The 22,192-nt window shown below is 38.7% G+C and overlaps 1 long non-coding RNA gene across 1 annotated transcript; it reads left to right on the top strand.

Annotated features, from left to right (window-relative positions):
* The first annotated feature begins 9,234 nt into the window (after nt 1–9,234).
* LOC143690328 (uncharacterized) lies at nt 9,235–16,771 on the top strand. Its single transcript, XR_013179137.1, has 3 exons — nt 9,235–9,512; nt 15,932–15,977; nt 16,661–16,771. It is a non-coding gene; the product is annotated as an uncharacterized LOC143690328 (long non-coding RNA).
* Nucleotides 16,772–22,192: the final 5,421 nt, after the last annotated feature.

The following is a 22,192-nucleotide window of genomic DNA, read 5'->3' as shown; positions in this document are numbered from 1 at the left end:
AGACACCTTTATAAATCTCCTATTTACAGATCTCTCCTGCTGGTTCTGCTTCTCTAGAGAACCCTGACTAACACACATACAAACACTAACAAAGCTGTAATAGCAATAGAACTATTAGACAAAGTAGATTTCAAAACAGTAAAGAGGGACATTTCATAATGATTAAGGGTTACAGTCATCATAATAACATAATTACTGTATATGCATCTAATAACAGAGCTTTAAAGTACAGTAGCCAAAAAGTAATAGAATTAACAGAGAGGTAGACAAATCTGAAATTTTGTTGGAGAGTTCTTGTCAGTAGCTGATAGAATACATAAACATTTTAAAATGAGTAAGGATAAAGAAGATGTGAACAGTCAACACACTTAACCTAACAGACACAACACCTACCTGAGAAGAACATATGCTGTTTCAGTTGCACATAGAAAAATCAAAAGATAATGTGTAAGGCCAAAAACAAGTCATAAAAAATTAAAAGGATTTAAGTCATACAAAATTTGTTCATTGCTCTCAACAGATCTAAACTAAAATATGGAAAAGATTTCTGGAAAAGTCTTCAAATACTTGGAAATTAAATACAAAGCCTCAAATAACCCATGAGTCAAATAAAAAAGTAGAGGGAAAATTATAAAATATGTAAAACTCCAAGTAAATAAAAACAGGAAACATCAAGAATTCGTGTGATGCAGCTGAAGAAGGGCATAGAGGAATACACACAGCGTTAAATGTTTACATTTAAAAAGAAAGTCTTGAAAATTTATCTAAGCTTTCATATTAACTGGGAAAAAAGGAGTAAATTAAGCCCAAAGCAAGCAGAAGGAAGAAAATGGTAGAAATCAATGAAATTAAGAAGGAATACGATGGAAAAAACCAAAACCAGCAGATGGTGGCGACGTCCAGGTGTCTCTCGGCCTGTTGTTGTGCAGCTGTGGACTTGAACCACCAGGACGTGAGACTCAGCTATGGCTGATGGCATCTGCCTCTGGCTAAGGGGTGCCTTCCACAATCAGTGAGGTTTAACTTAATTAGCTGGGGGCTTAAAAGACAGAGGTCACTCCAAGACACTAATCAGATGTCAAAGAGAAAGAGAATCTTGAAAGCAGCAAGAGAAAAGCCATTCATCACATACAAGGGAGGTCCAATAATACTATGCGTAGATTTCTCAGCAGAAATCATGGAGGTGAGAAGACAGTGGGATGACATATTTAAATTACTAAAAGAGAAAAACTGCCAACCAAGAATTCTGTATCCACAAAATTTTCCTTCAGAAATGAGGGAGAAATTAAAACATTTTCAGGAGAAAAATCACTAAGAGAATTTGTGGCCAAGAGACCGGCTCTGCAAGAAATACTAAAGGGATCACTAGAGGCAGATATGAAAAGACAGGAGAGAGGTGTGGACAAGAGTGTAGAAATGAAAACTATCAGTAAAGGTAAAAAGAAGAAAAATTAGATATGACATATAAAATCCAAAAGGCAAAATAGTAGAAGAAAATACTACCCGTACAGTAATAAGACTAAATGTTAATGGATTAAACTTCCCAATCAAAAGACATAGACTGGAAAATGGATTAAAAAACAGGACCCATCTATATGCTGTCTACAGGAAACACATCTTAGACCCAAGGATAAACATAGGTTGAAAGTGAAAGTTTGGGAAAAGATATTTCATGCAAATATAATCAGAAAAGAGTAGGAGTAGCTATACTAATATCCAACAAATTAGACTTCAAATATAAAACAGTTAAAAGAGACAAAGATGGGCACTATGGATTAATAAAAGGAACAATTCAACAAGAAGAGATAACAATCATAAATATTTATGCACCAAGCCAGAATGCTCCAAAATACATGAGGCAAACACTGAAAACACTGAAACAAGAAATAGACACGACTACCATAATAGCTGAAGACTTCAATTCCCACTCTCATCAATGGATAGAACATGTAGACAAAGGATCAATAAAGAAACAGAGAATTTGAATAATGCAATAAATGAGCTAACTTAACAGACATTTATAGAACATTACACCCCCACAAAATCAGGTTATACCTTTTTTGCAGTGCTCATGGATTATTCTCAAGGATAGACCATATGCTGGGTCACAAAGCAAGTCTCAATAATTTTGAAAAGATTGAAATCATACAAAACACTCTCTCAGATCATCAAGGAATGAAGTTGGAAATCAATAATAGGCAGAGTGCCAGAAAATTCACACATGTGTGGGGGCTCAACAACACACTTTTAAACAACCAGTGGGTCAAGGAAGAAATTACTAGAGAAATCAGTCAATATCTCAAGGCAAATGAAAATGAAAACACAACATATCAAAATTTATGGGATGCAGCAAAGGCAGTGCTAAGAGGGAAACTTATTGCCCTAAATGCCTATATCAAAAAAGAATAAAGAGCAAAAATCAAGGATTTAACTGTCCACTTGGAAGAACTAGAGAAAGAACAGCAAACTAACCCCAAAGCAAGCAGAAGGTAAAGAAATAATGAAGATTAGAGCATAAATAAATGAAATTAAGAAGATGAAAACAATTGAGAAAATCAACAAAACCAGAAGTTGGTTCTATGAGAAAATCAGTAAGATTTGTCAACCTTGGTGAGGTTGACAAAAAGAAGAAGAGAGAGGATGCAAATAAATAAAATCAGAAATGGAAGAGGAGGCATAACCCCTGACCCCACAGAAATAAAGGAAGTAATGAGAGGATACTATGAACAACTTTATGCTAATAAACTAGACAATGTAGATGAAATGGACAACTTCCAAAACGGCATGAACAACCAACATTGACTCAAGAAGAAACAGATGACCTCAACAAACCAATCACAAGTAAAGAAATTGAATCAGTCACTAAGACACTTCCCAAAAAGAAAAGTCCAGGACCAGATGGCTCCACATGTGAATTCTACCAAACATTCAAGAAAGAATTCGTACCAATCCTGCTCAAACTCTTCAAAAAAATTGAAGAGGAGGGAAAGCTGCCTAACTCATTCTACAAAGCCAACATCACCCTCATACCAAAGCCAGACAAAGATATTACAAAAAAAGAAAACTACAGACCAATCTCTCTAATGAATATAGATGCAAAAATCCTCAACAAAATTCTTGCAAATCGGATCCAGCAGCACATTAAAAGAATTGTACACCATGAACAAGTAGGATTCATCCCAGGTATGCAAGGATGGTTCAACATAAGAAAATCAATTAATGTAATATCCCATGTCAACAAATTAAAGCAGAAAAATCACATGATCATCTCGATTGATGCAGAGAAGGCATTTGGCAAAATTCAACATCCTTTCCTGTTGAAAACACTTCAAAGGATAGTAATAGAAGGGAACTTCCTCAAAATGATAAAGGGAATATATGAAAAACTCACAGCTACCATCATCCTTAATGGGGAAAAACTGAAAACTTTCTCCCAAATATCAGGAACAAGACAAGGATATCCACTATCACCACTGTTATTCAACATTGTGTTGGAAGTTCTAGCCAAAGCAATTAGACAAGAAAAAGAAATACAAGTCATCAAAATTGGAAAGGAAGAAGTAAAACTCACTGTTTGCAGACGATATAATACTATATGTCAAAAACCCTGAAAAATCCACAGCAAAACTACTGGAGCTAATAAATGGGTACAGCAAAGTGGCAGGTTAAAAGATCAACACTCAAAAATCTGTAGTGTTTCTATACACTAGTAATGAACAATCTGAGGGGGAAATCAAGAAAATAATTCCATTTACAATAGCAACCAAAAGAATAAAATATTTAGGAATAAGTTTAAGTAAAGAGACAAAAGACCTATACAAAGAAAACTACAAGAAATTGTTCAAAGAAATCACAGAAGACCTAAATAATGGAAGGGCATACCATGTTCATGAATTGGAAGACTAAATATAGTTAAGATGTCAATTCTACCTAAAGTGATTTACAGATTCAATGCAATACCAATTAAAATCCCAAAAACTTACTTTTCAGAAATAGAAAAACCAATAACCAAATTTATCTGGAAGGGCAAGTTGCCCCAAATAGCTAAAAGTATCCTGAGAGAGAAAAATGAAGTCAGAGGTCTCATGCTACCTGACCTTAAGGCATATTATGAAGCTACAGTGGTCAAAACAGCATGGTATTGGCATAAAGATAGATATACTGACCAATGGAATCGAATAGAGTGCTCAGATATAGACCCTCTCATCTATGGACAATTGATCTTTTATAAGGCATTCAAGCCAGCTCACCTGGGACACAACAGTCTCTTCAATAAATGGTGCCTAGAGAACTGGATATCCACATGGAAAAGAATGAAAGAGGACCCATATCTCACACCCTATACAAAAATTAACTCAAAATGGATCAAAGACCTAAACATTAGATCTAAGATTATAAAACTTTTAGAAGAAAATGTAGGGAAATATCTTATAAATCTTATAATAGGAGGCGGTTTCCTAGACCTCACACCCAAAGCACAAGCATTGAATAAATAAATAAATAAATGGGAGCTCCTCAAAATTAAAAACTTTTGTGCTCAAAGAACTTCATCAATAAAGTAAAAAGACAGCTTACACCACGGGAGACAGTATTTGGAAATGATATATCAGATAAAGGTCTAGTATCCAGAATATACAAGGAGATTGTTCAACTCAACAACAAAAGGATAGACAACCCAAGCACAAAATGGGCAAAAGACTTGAACAGACACTTCTCAGAAGAGGAAATACAAATGGCCAAAAGGCACATGAAAAGATGCTCAACTTCCCTGGCTATTAGGGAAATGCAAATCAAAACCACAATGAGATATCATCTCACACCCATCAGAATGGCCATTATCAATAAAACAGAAAGCAACAAGTGCTGGAGAGGAATGTGGCGAAAGAGGCACACTTATCCACTGTTGGTGGGAATGTCAAATGGTACAACTGCTATGGGAGGCAGTTTGGCAGTTCCTCAGGAAGCTAAGTATAGAATTACCATATGACCTGGCAATACCATTGCTAGGTATCTACTCAGAGGACATGAGGGCAAGGACACAAATGGACATTTGCACACCAATGTTTATAGCAGCATAATTTACAATTGCCAAGAGATGGAAACAGCCCAAATGTCCATCAACAGTCGAGTGGCTAAACAAGCTGTGGTATATACATATGATGGAATATTATGCAGCTGTAAGACAGGATAAAGTTATGGAGTATGTAACAACATGGATGGACCTTGAGGACATTATGCTGAGTGAGATTAGCCAGAAACAAAAGGACAAATACTGTATGGTCTCATTGCTATGAACTGACATTAGGGAATGAACTTGGAGAATTTCATTGGCAAAAGAGACCATCAGGAGATAGAAATATGGTAAGTATTGGGTAATTGGAGCTGAAGGGATACAGATTGTGCAACAGAACTGATTGTAAAAATTCAGAAATGGATACCATAATACTACCTAACTGTAATACAATTATGTTAGAAAACTGAATGATGCTGAATGTGAGAATCATGGAGGGAGGAGGCCTGGGGGCACAAATGAAATCAGGAAGAAACATAGACAATAAAATCTGAGATGCTATAATCTAGGAATGCCTAGAGTGTATAATGATAGTGACTAAATGTACAAATTTAAAAATGTTTTTGCATGAGGAAGAACAAAGGAATGATTGATAATTAATGTTTAAAATTTTTTACTTATGTGTGAGACTAAAGCAAAAAAGTTTATTTGGTACAAAATTTATAATCTGACTAGTACAGTTCCTAATATAACTTATGTGGACAGCTTAATTGAACACTATAAGTACATGGAAACTTGGGTAGGGCATAAGATTTTGTAGGTTTGTCTAGAGTAATGCCCCAATAAATCCCAGAGTGATTTGAACAGTGAGTCAAAAAGTATTTGCAAAGTCCCCTTGGGGGAAAGTTGAGAAAGAGGGAAAATTCAGCTTCCCCAAGTGGAGAATTCTTGATACTCTCACAGGCAGTGGGGACAATCAAAGTACAGGCTGAGCCCCCGATCTTGGGAGTTGTTCATACGAAACTTAACCCCACAAAGGATAGGTCAAGTCTACTTAAAATTAGACCTAAGTGTCACCCCCAAGAGAACCTCTTTTGTTGCTCAGATGTGGCCTCTCTCTTCAACCAATACAAGAAGCAAACTCACCACCCTCCCCCTGTCTACGTGGGACATGACTCCCAGGGGTGTGGACCTTTCTGGCAATGTGGGACAGAAATCCTAGAATGAGCTGAGACTTAGCATCAAGGGATTGAGAAAACCTCAACCAAAAGGGGAAAGAGTGAATTGAGACAAAATAAAGTGTCAATGGCTGAGAGATTCCAAACAGAGTTGAGAGGTTTTCCTGGAGGTTATTCTAACCATTAAGTAGATATCACCTTGTTAGTCAAGATGTAATGGAGAGGCTGGAGGGAACTGCCTGAAAATGTAGAGCTGTGTTCCAGTAGCCATGTTTCTTGAAGATGATTATATAATGATACAGCTTTCGCAATGTGTGTGATTGTGAAAATCTTGCATCTGATGCTCCTTTTATCTACTTTATCAACAGATGAGTGAAATAATGGAATAAAAATAAGTAATAGGGGTAACCAATGTTAAAATAGAGTAGATTGAAATGCTAGTGATCCATGAAAGGGAGGGGCAAGGGGTATGGTATGCATGAGTTTTTTTCTGTTGTCTTTTTATTTTTCTGAATTGATGCAAATGTTCTAAGAAATGATCATGATGATGAATATGTAACTATGTGATGATATTGTGAATTACTGATTATATATGTAGAATGGAATGATCATATGTTAAGAATGTTTTTGTTTGTTAGTTGTTATATTTAAAAAAAAGAGAGAGAGAGAGGTCAAAAGAGAGCTCAGCAGCTCAGCATACCTCATCTCAGCACTTGCAGCTCAGCCCAGATGTTTGGAGATACAGGAATCATCCCTGGGAAGGTCGTTGGAGAGAATCCAGAAGCCAGGAGAGAAGGCCAGCAGAGATCACTCTGTGCCTTTCCATGTGTGCTGGTTTGAAAGGATTTATGTGTCCTAGAAAAGCCATGTTCTAACCCTAATCCATCTTGTGGGAGCAATGGTTTCTTCAGATCCCTATTCAGTACTGTAGGTTGAAAACTTAATTAGGTTGTCTCCTGGAGATGTGACTCAATCAGTTGTGGGCATTAAACTTGATTAGATGGAGACGTGTCTCCACCCATTTTTCATGCGTCTTGATTAGTGCCATGACAGGAAAACAACAGAGCACAGAGTCATGATGAAGCCGAGAGCCCACTCTGTCAGAGACCTTTGGAGATGAAGAAGGAAAACGCCCCCAGGGGAGTTTCATGAAAGAGGCCTGGAGGGAAAGGAAGCAGACAGCGCCATGGGCACCCTGTGCCTTTCAGGTTAAGAGAGAAACTCCCACCATGGTCATCGGCCTTGAGCTGAGCTATCTTTATCTGGATGCCTTAGATTGGACGTTTCTATAGACTTGCTTTAATTTGGATATTTCCACAGGCTTAGAACATGTAAACTAGCAACGTAATATATTCCCTTTCATAAAAGCTGTTCCATTTCTGCTATAATGCATTCTGGCAGCTAGCCAACTAGAACAGAGGCATTAGCCAAGAAAATTAGATAAAGAACAATTGAACACATAAGAATTGGAAAGGAAGAGGTAAAACTATTTCTGTATGCAGATGTTATGATGGTAAGTCTAGAAATAAAAAAGGAACAGAAAAACTCCCTCAAACAGAATTTAGTAAAGTGGCAGGAAATAAAGTGTGTGTACAGAAAGTGATGGTTTTCATATATACACATGCCACCCAGTTAGAGAGTCCAAGTCTCGGAACGGACTTTATTGGGACGCAGCCTGGAGGGGTGCCGACTCCGCCCCCGGGGGAGGGGGCAGTTAGAGGCCCTTTGTATCTGCGGGGCCGCGGGAGGAAGAGCGCTGCGGTAGCTGGGGAGCTCGCAGCGCTTCATGGGGCGGGGGCAGGGGTGGGGCGGTAACTGCCCGAGCCCGGGGGGCTCTGAGTGAGGGGCTGGTCACAGACGCAGGAGCCCGAGGGCGCGCGCCAGGTCGAAGGGTTCCGGCAGAAGTGCGGCCTGTGTTACTGGCTAGAGGGGGAGGCTGAGGGTCCTGGGGAATTCTAACAAAGAGAAAACCCATTTATAATAGGAATAAAATAGAGTGTCTAGTTATAAACTTAACAAAATGTGTAAGTTATATGTGAAGAAAACCATAAAACATTCCTGAAAGACAAAACAATAGATTTGAATAAATGGATAGCTTGGATGGAAAGATTCAGCAACAAAAGTGTGCCAAAATGTTAATCTCCCAAAGTACTTTAGGAATTTTTCACAATCCTGATAAAAATATCAGGCATTTTTTTTCCCTTTGAGTGAGAAACCTGATTATAAAGTTTATATAAAACAAACGCGCATCGGGAAGGGACCCTGCGCAGACCCCGCAGCGCGTCCGGCGCCCCCGGCGCCCCACCCCCAGCGCACCGCCGAGTCCGCCCACGCGGGAGCCCGAGGCGGCTCTTCCCCCTCCGCACGGTGGGCGTTGGGACCCGGTGGGACCCGCACCCCAGGGCGGCCAAGCCGCGGCGGGCCGGCCGCGGGTCGCTCCTCGTCGGGCAGGCGGGGGAGGCCCCGGGCCAGCGCTGCGCCGACCGCGGACCCTCCCGACAGGCCTCGAGGGTGTCCGGCCCGGGACCTTCCTGCGCCTTCGGCGGTCGCCCGGGCAGCGGCCTCCCCTGCAGGGACCGCGCGCCCCCCAAGCCCCGGGAGCTGCGGCAGGAGACGGAGGCTGCGCGGAAGAAGGTTCCGCGTGCGCGCGACGGCGGCCGAGCGGAAGGCTCCGCCCGGTGGGGACCAGGCAAAGCCCTCGTCACGCGCGCCTTCCCCCGGCGCTCTCCGGGGCTGCAGGGCGACGTCCCCGTGGTGAGCCAGTGACTGGGCTGGGGCTGTCTGCAGCCGGACACCTGGAAGATCCAGTCCCCCTGGCGGGCACGGTGAACCTGGTGAACCTGCGGGCCGTAGAGCATGGATCCCATCTGCAGGAGTTAAAAACGTAATTCCCAAAGTGAACGCATCAAATAACAGCTGTCACAGCGCAACTCCAGAAGCGCAGAGATGGCTTTCACAGAACGGCGCCGGCTACCCTCACAAAGGGGCCCTTGTGCGATCATTTAAACTCCTCTGATGCGTTCAGTTGGCTTCCTTCAGGAGCAGGGTCATGGTCATCGACCCCACAAAGCGTGCCCGGCCTCCTCCTGTTCATTCCATCTGCTCTGGCTCCACTAGATGCCTTCTGTTTCCATGTACGCAAATTATAACTCAAACATGGGGGAGACCTTTTCATCTTCCAGAGTTCCTGCCAAGAGCAACCCCTTCTCCCCTGAAGGAAATCGACGATACCTGCAAGTTAGGAGCCAGAGAGCTCACCAGACAGCCCCCCTGTGTCACCCCAGTTCAGCCGGAACCAGCCAGAAGGACAGGTGATTCCCAAGGTTGGAAATAGATATTGTTCTAAGGGGGAAGTTGTAACAGTAACTTTCGAAGTTCAGTAATCTTAAAAGCAAGCTGGAAATTGTAATAGTAGCCTTTACACATAACCTTTAAAATAGCCTCTAAATGTAACTTTAAAATTGGAAGCAAGCAGTGAATAAGAGCTCTTAGTCTCACAACGGAGCGATAAATAAATGTGAAGTCTGCACAGGGATGTGAATAAACTTTCATCTCTTACCCCGGCTTGGAAGCACCTATCTCAGGTTTACAAAGGATGTAAACCCTAAAAGAAGTAGGAAATAACTGAGATTAAAAAAACAAAACAAAAACTTCCGAAGTTCTCCAGACCTCTGTTACCTGTTGATTGAGATGATGACTTCTCTTTGTCTCTGATGGGTATAAAAACCAGTTGAAGGGCGGTGGGACCGTGATGTAGAGGCAGAAGTTTTGTCTGCCATGCCGGAGACCCGGGTTGGATTCCCAGTGCCTGCCCACCCATGCGTAAAAAAAAAACCATTGAAAAATCACTGTAGGGAGGCAGATTCGGGAAAGAAATCTCCTTTGCCCTCCCATTGGTATAAATAAATCTTTTTATCCTCCTCCTCAAAAAATAAAATAAAATAATAAAAAAGCGTGCACAAGAAAATGACATTGAGATACAATTTCTCATCTATCAGATTGGCAATAAAAAAAAAAATCTCAGTGTACTCCATTGGCAAAATCCCGGAACAGGCACTGCTCCGCATTAACGTTGGGATTGCAAAATGCAGTTCTCAGTGGAAGAGGACTGGCGTCATCCAGCAAAATTACTTACCCATTATCTTTTCACCCAGCAATTCCTAGCAGTGTTCCTGGGAAAAAAACAAATTAACATGTACTGGGACACTATGTGTAATTGTAAAAAACTAAAATAATCTAGATGCCCATCAATAGGTGTCTGGTTGAATAAACACATATTGGAGAATTATGCAAGAATAAAAAGGAATGAGGAAGATTTCTATCTACTTCTATGGAACTTCCAGGATATACTGGTAAGTGAAATTGTAAAACAGTTTTATAGTGTGTTAAAAACTGTGTAATAAAGTGAGGGGAACATATATACATATGTGTATATATGCAAACACACATTTATACATGTGCATATGCTTATATTTTCAAAAAGGAACAATAGAGGGATTTGCCAAAAACCAATAAAACATTTACCTAGAATGAAAAGGAAGAACAGGTAAGGACATTGTTAGACTTTTCTGAATGTCTTTTGTTTCTTAGTTTTAATTTTGAAGTCATCTTACATAATAGACCTCCAGTACAACTGTACCCCATATATGAGGTCCCGGCCTTGGTTTGGTGGGGAATTACTGACAAACCAAATGCGAAAGGAAACCTTCAATGCAAAATCAAATAAATATAAAACTTTAGTTGAATGAAAGAAACCAACTGAGAAAATTATCTTAAGATAATCAAATGCCCTGAACACAACAGAAAATCACAAAGCACATGAAAACCTAAGCAGAAATGGCTCAGCCAAATGACCAAATTAAAACACTGGAGGGAACACAAAATATGGAACAACAATGCAAAGATATTTATAAAGAAATAAAGGATATCAGGAAGACACTAGAAGAACATAAAGAAAAATTGAAAGATTAAATAGAAAAATGACAGATCTCACACAGATGAAACATAGGGTAAACCAAGTTAGAAATATACTAAAGACACACAATTGCAGACTTCCTTGAAGAAGCAGAAGGAAGAATAAATGAACCAGAAGAAAGAACAATTGAACTAGAGCACACAAAAGAACAAATGGCAAGAAAGATGGAAAAAATGCAACTGGATCTTAGGGAAATGATAGACAATAAGTGGGGCACAAATATCAGAATCATTGGTGTCCCAGAAGGAGAAGAGAAGAGCAAAGGGCTGGGAAGATTAGTTGAAGATATAACTGGGGAAAACTTCCCAATCCTCATAAAAGATAGAAATACATAAATCAAAGAGGCAAGACACATCTTAGACCTAAGGATGCAAATAGACTGAAAATGAAAGGATGGAAAAATACCTACTTGCAAGATGTAACCAAAAGAAAGAAGCTGTACTAATATGAGATAAAATAGACTTTAAATATAAAGAAGTCATAAAAGACAAAGGACACTATACAATAATAAAAAGGACAATTCACCAAGAGGAAATAAAATCATAATTTATGGTGCCAATCAGGGAGCTCCAATGGACATGAAGCAAACATTGGAAAAACTGAAGGGAGCTATAGCTGTTTCAACAGTAATAGTGGGAGCTTCAATACACCACTCTCCTCTACAGACAGAACGAACAGACAGGATCAACAAGGAAATAGAGAACCTAAACAGTGGGATAAATGAATTAGACCTAATAGGCATTTATAGATCATTACACCCCCAAACACCAGGATATTCATTCTTCTCTAGTGCTCACGGGATGTTCTCCAGGATAGATCATATGCTGGGACACAAATTGAGTCTATAAATTTAATAAGATTGAAATTATCTAAAGGGCTTTGTCTTACCACAACAGAATGAAGTTGGCAATTACTAATAACTTAAGAACCAGAGCTTTCACAAATATGTGGAGAGGAAACAACATTCTGTTAAATAATCAGTGAGTTAAAGAAGAAATTGCTAGAGAAATTGGTAAATATCTGGAGATAATTGAAAATGAGACTACAACATATAAAAATTTGTGAGTTGTGGCAAAGGCAGTGCAGAGATGGAAATTTATTGCCCCATATGCTTATATTAAAAACCAAGAGTGAGCAAAAATCAAGGACTTCATTGCTCACCTAGAGAAATGATAGAAAGAACCACAAACTAACCCCAAAGCAAATAAAAGAAAAGAAATAACAAAGATTAAAGCAGAAATAAATCGGAGAACAACAACAACAAAAAATAGAATCAACAAAACCAAAAGTTGGTTTTTGAGAAAATCAGTAAAATTGATGGACCCCTAGCTAGACTGACAAAGAACAACAGAGAGAGGACACAAATAAACAACATCAGAAATTAGAGGGGGATCATTATTATAGATCCTGAAGAAATAAAAAATAATCATAAGAGAATACCATGAACAACTATGTACCAACAAACTAGACAACTTAGATGAAATGGACAAATTCCTAGAAACACACAAACAAGCTAAACTGACTTTAGAAGAAATAGAAGATCTCAACAAACCATTTACAAGGAAAGAGATTCAATCAGTCATCAAAAATCTCACAAAGAAAAGCCCAGGACCAAGTGGAGTTTATTCCAGGAATGCAAGGGTGGTTCAACACGAGGAAATCAATCAATGTAATACAGCACATTAACAAATCAAAAGGGAAAAATCACATGGTCATATCGATTGATGCTGAAAAGACATTTGACAAAATTCAGCATCCTTTCCTGATAAAAACACTTCAAAGTTTAGGAATTGAAGGAAACTTTCTCAATATCATAAAGGACATATAAGAAAAACCCACAGCCAGCATCATACTTGATGGTGAGAAATGAAAAGCATAATGCCTTAGATCGGGAATGAGACAAGGATGCCCATTATCGCCACTATTATTTAACATTGTACTGGAAGTCCTAGCTGGAGCAATTAGACAGGAGAAAGATATAAAAGGCATCCAAATAGGAAAGGAAGAAGTAAAAATTTCATTATTTGCACTTGACATGACCTTATATTTGGAAAACCCTGAGAAATTTATAATAAAGTTACTTGAGCTAATAAACAAGATCAGCAAAGTGGCAGGACACAAGATTAATGTTCAAAAATCAGTAATGTTTCTATACACAAGTAATGACCTATCTGAGGAGACTATTAAGGAAAAAATTCCATTCAAAATAGCGACCAAAAGAATCAGATATCTAGGAAAAAGCCTAACCAGGGATATCAAGAACTTGTACACAGAAAACTACAAAACATTACTAAAACAAATAAAAAATGACCTAAATAGAAGGAAGGATGATCCATGCCCATGAATAGGGACGTTGAATGTCATTAAGACATCAATTCTACCCAAAGTGATCTACAGAGTCAGTGCGCTGCCAATCAAAAGTCCAACAACCTACTTTGATGACTTTGAAAAGTTAGTTATCAAATTTATTTGGAATGGAAAGAGACCCCAAATGGCTAAGGATATCCTAAATAGAAAAGTGAAGGGGGAGGATTAACATTTCATGACTTAAAACTGACTACAAAGCCATAGTGGTCAAAACATCATGGTACTGGCACAAAGATAGAAGAATTGACCAATGGAATAGAATTGAGAGTATGGAGATAGATCACCAAATGTATGGTCAGTTGATCTTTGATAAAGCTCCCAAATCCACCGAATGGGAACAGAATAGTCTTCTCAATAAATGGGCATGGGAGAACTGGATATCAAAAGAATGAAAGAGCACCCCTACCTTACACCCTATACAGAAATTTATTCCAAGTGGATTAAAGACCTAAATGTAAGAGCTGGTACCATAAAACATCTAGAAAAAAAATGTAGGGAAACATCCTCAAGATCTAGTAATAGGAGGTAGCTTCTTAAACTTAACACCCAAAGCACAAGCAATGAAAGAAAAAAGAGATAAATAGGAACTCCTTATGATCAATAGCTTCTGTGTCTCAAAGGACTTTGTTAAAAAGGTGAAGAGGCTGCCAACTCAATGTGAGAAAATATTTGGAAACCACGTAATGAATGTAAGTTTGCTATCCTGTATAAAGCTGTATAAAGAAATTATATAGCTCAACAACAAAAGAACCAAAAACCCAATTATAAAATAGGCAAAGAATATGAATGGACAGTTTTCTGAAGAGCAAACACTAAAAACCAAAGCACATAAAAAGATGCTCATTTTCATTAGCTATAAGGAAATCAAGATGCAAATCAAGATGACAATGGTATATGAAATCACACCTATAAGAATGGCTGCTGTTAAACAAACAGAAACTACAAATGTTGGAGAGGATGTGGAGAAATAGGAACACTTATTCACTGCTGGTGGGAATATAAAATGGTTCAGTTTCTGTGAAAGACAGTTTGGTGATTCCCAAGAAAACAAAATATTGAGTTGCCCTATGACACAGCAATACTAATACTTGATATATACCCAGAAGATTTGAGGGCAGTACATGGTGCCACCTAACAGGCTTTCTTGCCAAAATAACACCAACAACAACGACAACAGGTAAGCCTTCCTCTGCTTGAGCACCTACTTATAAGTGCTGGTTTACGGGGAATGGAGAATAGAGGGACAACTGTAACCACTCAGGAAAGCTACTAGCCAAATCTACGATGTGGGGAATTCTACAGAATAAGTAGTGCCTTATTCAATGAACAAATGATATTTGTGAAAAAAGAGGATATGCTCTCTTTTTTGTAAATTTTTAGATACTTAAGAAGCATATAAAAGTAAATATGCTGGTTGATTTGCATAGCACTGTATAGTTGTTGTGGGCAAACTTTAATCAAGAGAACTGAAGCAGCAGCTGACAGCTGATTGGGTACCATAATGAAATTTATTTTCTCAAGGAATTAGAAATAAGAGAAATAAGATTGCCATATGTTTTAGTTTGCTAATGCTGCCAGAATGCAATATACCGTTAGTTTGCTAATGCTGCCAGAATGCAATATACCAGAAATGGGTTGGCTTTTATAAAAGGGATTTATTAAGTTACAAGTTTACAGTTTTAAGGCCATATAAATTTAGTCCAAACTATGGCATCCAGAGAAAGATACCTTAACTCAAGAAAGGCCAATGATGGGCCTGGAACCCCTCTGTCAGCTGGGAAAGCCCCTGGCTGGTGTCTGCTGGTCCTTTGGCTTCTGGTTTCAGTTTCCCCAGGGTTTTTTCCTTCTGCATCTCCGTATATCTCTGTCTGTGTCAGCTCTGAAGGTTTTTCCAAAATGGTTCCTCGTAAAGGACTCCAAGAAGCAGATTATGACCCACCTCGAATGGGCCGAGACACATCTCCATGGAAACCACCTGATCAAAAGGTCCCACCCACAATTGGGTGGTCACATCTCCAAGGAAACAACTTAAAAAGGTCTCACCCAACAACAGGTCTGCTCTCAGAAGACTGGATAAGGGAAAGAATGTGGCTTTTCTGGGGCGCATAACAGTTTCAAACTAGCACACCATCCAGAAGTTAAACTTTAAAATTAAACAAGTTGAGTCTTGGGCCCACCCTTGAACCATCTGTGATAAGGGGAATGGAATTACCCTAATTGGTTTGACCCATCATGGCCCAGCTGTGTAGCTGGGGTGGGGGTGGCCGTCCCACCTGAAGGCACAGCTGCTGTGGCGGGAGAGGGTCAAAAGGAGAGGACAGGCCCTCACCACCTGTTCTGCATTCAATAATATTTGGATTTATAATGAGATTTTTCTAAAAGTTGACTTTTTTCTTTCAGGTTCACTTGTATCTTGAGCATACTAACCAAATTGATTATTATGCTGGTAAGTTTTCAGAAAACTGCTATTACCTGCTTCCCTTGGGAACAATTATCTACTTAATTTTATTACCCAAGTTTGCAAATCAAAACTATTTTATCTCTAGAGATATGTCTACTAAACACTGAAAAGTGTGGTGTAAAAATACTTCAAATAATTTATTTTAGCTAGATTCTTAATTAATCTATTTTAATCCTATGGGTAAAATAAAATATTTGTTTCAAAGAAATGCTTTATTTTCTAGCCACATAAATTTTGGCTTGGGGGCTGGGAGGGCTGTGGAGTCAGGATTTTATTTGTAGTAAACTAGTACCCTGAAGAATAGCCTCCTTAAATTGGAGTTACCTTGATTCTCTACCTCATTTGCTGAAATTTTAAAATTACTAAGTTGTAAAAGTGTTAGATTTCATATATAGCACAAGGTACCATTTCTTCCTCAAAGTTCGACCTGTGGCATGGTGCAGATAAGAGCTGTGCTGAGTTCTGCTGAATATCAATGGATCAAAAAAGACAGCATAGTTTTTTGTTTTTTGTTTTTGCATGGGCTGGGAATCAAACCTGGGTCTCCCCCATGGCAGGCGAATAGCGTAGTATTTTACTAAATGGTGAAAATGGCATTGGGGGAGCCATATCCTATTATATATTTTTTCTACTTTAGTCCATTGTTGTTTTCATTCACTTTTAACTAGTTTCCTGGTTGAGTCTCCTGTGTTGCACAAGCAAAAAGAAAGGTGCCTAAGGCTAGCTGGCCGGAATCTCCTTGGAAGTATTTAGAAGATATCTACACAATTAAACCAACAACCACATATTACGATGATACTGTTTTATATAATGATAGGACTATAGATGGGGAAAGCATTAAGAGTAATCAATCAGAAGAGCAGCTACATATACAATGAGTTAAATCAGGGCAGAGGGTGGGAAGGAAACTTTCTCTACATTGGAATATTGTGTCCAGTCTGTACTGTTCTCTTTTCATCCTACACTACCTCTTATCTATCTCATATTAGGGATGTTTTTGCAAGCTTAGACTTTCTGATTACAAACTGTTACCAGTGCCCTCAAATTGCTATCCAAGACAGAGAGTTCTCAATTATTTTGAAAAATATTTTCCATGTGGTCACCATAGCCATTTTCCCCTGTGAAGCTGCCAGAACAGACCGCCTGCACAGCTGCTATAAATGATTTATTTACCCAGGGATACCGAAACTGTCGGAAGACGGGTGGTGAAAGAAGGAATACGTCACTGGCTTCTCCCTCTGCACTGACGGGCCCTGCCAGAGACACTGCTGTGCCCTTGTTCCCCCACTTTGCATTTTGTAACTTTTAATTGTGATACAACTTCAAATTTACAGAAAAATTGCAACAATAATGTACCTCTTGAATACCTTTCACAAATTGATGCATTTTACCCCATTTACTTTTTGGTTTATCATATTGTCTCTCTGTCTCTCTGTCATACAAACACAATCTTTGAACAATTGTCTCTCTGTCTCTCTGTCATACAAACACAATCTTTGAACAATTGTCTCTCTGTCTCTCTGTCATATAAACACAATCTTTGAACAATTTGAAAGTCAATTGTAGACTGCATGCCTGTTTACCTGTTTAGATACTTCCTAAAACAGTATTCCTAAAAACAAGGCTATTCTCTCACATAACCACAGTATAATTACCAAAATCAGAAAATTTAATGTGAATACAACACTATTATTTAAGCTACTGTCCAAATTCAAACTTCAGTCATGTGCATAGCATTCTTTATAACTACTTTTCCCCCACGCAGGGTCCAAGATGAATATGCACTGCACTTCAGGGTTGTTACTCTTTAGTCTTCCTATCTAGGACAATTCCTCTGTCTTTTTTTTTTTTTTTTTTTTTTTTTTGTCTTTCCTGACATTGACACTTTTGAAGAGGATAGGGCAGTTATTTTGTAAAATGTTCTGCAATTTGGCTTTAGCTGCTGTTTCTTTGTGATAAGTTTCAGATTACGCATTTCTGGCAACAATGCCACAGAAGTGATGTTGGGTCTCTTCAGTGCCTCTTAGGAGGCGCATGATGTAGATTTGTTTATTATTGTTGATAACTTTAAAATTTAGTTAAGGTGGCATCTGCTAAGTTTCTGCACTGTAAAATTACTGCCTTCTCTTTGCCATTAACAAGTATTTGTAGGGAGATACTCTGACATTATATAAACATACTATCCCTTATTAAACTTTCACTCACCGATTTTTTTTTAGCTTTGAAGTAGTTCCTGGAAGAATTTATTTATATTTCTAGTGTGAGTCAGTGGGACACGTAGGTCTATACAACCCCTTTCAATCATGTTCACCTTCAATATGGTCATATTATGTATAGACCCATTATTGAACCACCTTCACTTCTATCTATTCCCTTACATTGGAGTTCAACCTCATTAGCTAACTGTTCACCCATCTCTAGTTTCTATGTATCTCTAAGTCCCCTATACTCTGTATTATAAACCTCCGATTTTACCTTTAATGGTCATAAAAGTGGACTCATACAGTATCTGTCCTTTTGTGTCTGGCTAATTTCACTCAGTATTATGTCCTCAAGGCTCGTCCATCTTGTCATGTGCTTCAAGATGTCATTTCATCTTACTGCTGCATAATATTCCATCCTATGTATATACTACATTTTGTTGATCCACTCGTTTGTTGATGGACATCGGGATTGTTTCCATCATTTGGCGATTGTGAATAATGCTGCTATGAATATTGATATGCAAATATCTGTTTGTGTTGTTGCTTTCAGCTCTTCTGGGTGTATGCTAAGTAGTGCTATTGCTAGGTCATAGGGCAACTCGATATTCAGTTTCCTAAGGAACTGCCAAACAGTCTTCCATAGTGGCTGCACCATTATACATTCCCACCAGCAGTGCATAAGTGTCCCAGTTTCTCCACATCCTCTCCAACATTATAGTTTCCTGTTTGTTTAATAGCAGCCATTCTCATAGGTGTGAGGTGGTGTCTCATTGTAATCTTGATCTGCATTTCCCTTATAGCTAATGATAATGAACACCTCTTCATGTGCTTTTTGGCCAACCATATTAGCTCTTCAGAAAAATGCCTGTTCATATCTTTAGCCCATTTTATAATTGGGTTGTTTGCCCTTTTGTTGTTGAGTTTTATGGTTTCTTTATGTATATAGGATATCAAACCTGTGTCCTATGTGTGTGATTTCCAAATATTTTCTCCCATTGAGTTGGCCGCCTCTTCACCTTTTTTACAGTATTTTGAGGTGCAGAAGCATTTGACTTTGAGGAGTTACCATTTATCTAATTATTCTTTTGTTGCTTGTACTTTGGGTCTAACATTTAGGAAGCTATCTCCTATTACTAGGTCTTGAAGATGTTTCCCTACGTTTTCTTCTAGAAGTTTTATTGTGCTAGTTCTTATACTTAGGTGTTTGACCTACTTTGAGTTAATTTTAGTATAGGGTATAAGGTAGGGGTCCTCTTTCATTCTTTTGGCTATTGATATCCAGTTCTTCCATGCCCAATTATTGAAAAGACAATTTTGTCCCAGTTCAGTAGATTTGGGGGCCTTGTCAAAAATCAGTTGACCATAGATTTGGTCTATTTCAGCACTCTCGATTCGATTCCATTGGTCAATGCTTCTATCTTTGTGCCAGTGCCGCTGTTGGCTGGGACAAAGTGTTAATCCTTCCTCTTCATTCTTATTTTTTTCAGGATGCTTTCAGCTATTCGGGGTCTCTTTCCCTTCCAGATGAATTTGGTAATTAGCTTTTTCAAGTCTTCAAAATAGGTTGTTGGAGTTTTGATTAATACTGCATTGAATCTGTAGATCAATTTGGGCAGAATTGACATCTTAACTATATTTAACCTTCCTATTCATGAGCAGGGAATGTCTTTCCACTTCTTTAGTTCTTCTTTGATTTCTTTTAGCAATGTTATGTAGTTTTCTGTGTACAAGTCCTTTATGTCCCTAGTTAAGTTCACTCCTAAGTACTTGTTTCTTTTAGTTATTATTTTTTTTCTTTTTTTTCTTAATTTTTTTATTAATCAAAAAAAGAAAAGAAATTAACACAACATTTAGAAATCATTCCATTCTACACATGCACTCATTAATTCTTAGTATCATCACATAGATGTATGATCATCATTTCTTAGTACATTTGCATCGATTTAGGAAAAGAACTAGCAAAACAGCAGAAAAAGATATAGAATGTTAATATAGAGAAGAGAATTAAAATAATAATACTAATAAAAATATATATATATATAAAGGAAAAAGAAAAAACAAAAACAAAAGATACAAACAAACAAACAAGCAAAAAACCATATTTCAGATGCAGCTTCATTCAGTGTTCCAACATAGTTACATTAAACTTAGGTATTATTGTGCTGTCCATTTTTGAGTTTTTGTATCTAGTCCTGTTGCACAGTCTGTATCCCTTCAGCTCCAATTACCCATTATCTTACCCTGTTTCTAACTCCTGCTGGTCTCTGTTACCAATGATATATTCCAAGCTGATTCTCGAATGTCGGTTCACATCAGTGGGACCATACAGTATTTGTCCTTTAGTTTTTGGCTAGACTCACTCAGCATAATGTTCTCTAGGTCCATCCATGTTATTACATGCTTCATAAGTTTATTCTGTCTTAAAGCTGCATAATATTCCATCGTAGGTATATGCCACAGTTTGTTTAGCCACTCGTCTGTTGATGGACATTTTGGCTGTTTCCATCTCTTTGAAATTGTAGATAATGCTGCTTTTTAGTGTTATTACTGTTTGGATAATATTTTCCTCTACCATTTTGGCTTTTGTATTATATATATCATATCTGATTTTCCTTCTTTCTACACTTTACTTCATACCTCTCTCTTCTGTCTTTTCGTATCTGACTCTAGTGCTCCCTTTAGTATTTCTTGCAGAGCTGGTCTCTTGGTCACAAATTCTCTCAGTGACTTTTTGTCTATAAATGTTTTAATTTCTCCTTCATTTTTGAAGGACAATTTTGCTGGATATAGAAGTCTTGGTTGGCAGTTTTTCTCTTTTAGTAATTTAAATATATCATCCCACTGTCTTCTAGCTTCCATGGTTTCTGCTGAGAAATCTACACATAGTCTTATTGGGTTTCCCTTGTATGTGACAGATTGTTTTTCTCTTGCTTCTTTCAAGATCCTCTCTTTCTCTTTGATCTCTGACATTCTAACTGGTAAGTGTCTTGGAGAACGCCTATTTGGGTCTATTCTCTTTGGGGTACGCTGCACTTCTTGGATCTGTAAATTTAGGTCTTCATAAGAGGTGGGAAATTTTCAGTGGTAATTTCTTCCATTAGTTTTTCTCCTCCTTTTCCCTTCTCTTCTCCTTCTGGGACACCCACAACATGTATATTTGTGCGCTTCATATTGTCATTCAGTTCCCTGATCCCCTGCTCAAGTTTTTCCATTCTTTTCCCTATAGTTTCTGTTTCTTTTTGGAATTCAGATGTTTCATCCTCCAGTTCACTAATTGTAGCTTCTGTCTCTTTAGATCTACCATTGTAGGTATCCATTGTTTTTTCCATTTTTTCTTCTTTGTCCTCACTCCCATAAGTTCTGTGATTTGTTTTTTCAGATTTTCTATTTCTTCTTTTTGTTCAGCCCATGTCTTCTTCATGTCCTCCCTCAATTTATTGATTTGGTTTTTGAAGAGTTTTTCCATTTCTGTTCGTATATTCAGCATTAGTTGTCTCAGCTCCTGTATCTCATTTGAACTATTGGTTTGTTCCTTTGACTGGGCCATATCTTCAATTTTCCGAGCGTCATCCATTATTTTCTGCTGGTGTCTGGGCATTGGATCAGATTTCCCTGGGTGTGGGACCCGGCTGGTTGAAAGGTTTTTCTGTGAAATCTCTGGGCTCTGTTTTTCATTTCCTGCCCAGTAGGTGGCGCTCATGGCGCTCGTCTGTCTGCGGGGCCCACTAGTAAAAGATGCTGTGGCTACTTTAACTTGCCAATCCGAATCTCACAGTCGGCCCGGGAAACCGCGCGTGAAGGTGAGGGTCGCTGGCCGCCGCGGCTTGGGAGAGTGCCGGTCCAAATTGCCCAGCTGGCCCGAGACGCCAAGCGTGGCAGGAGGGCCCCGCTATCCAACGTTCCCAGTCAGACCGGGGAGCCACATGCGTGGAGGGGACCCCAGTTGCCAGCCGCCCCAGCTGGGAAAACGCGTGCCCCTCGGGTATCTCACCGCAG

The sequence above is a fragment of the Tamandua tetradactyla genome, chromosome 7 (assembly GCF_023851605.1).
Source record: "Tamandua tetradactyla isolate mTamTet1 chromosome 7, mTamTet1.pri, whole genome shotgun sequence".
NCBI classification, from domain to species: domain Eukaryota; kingdom Metazoa; phylum Chordata; class Mammalia; order Pilosa; family Myrmecophagidae; genus Tamandua; species Tamandua tetradactyla.
This window is presented reverse-complemented; position numbering and strand designations above follow the sequence as displayed.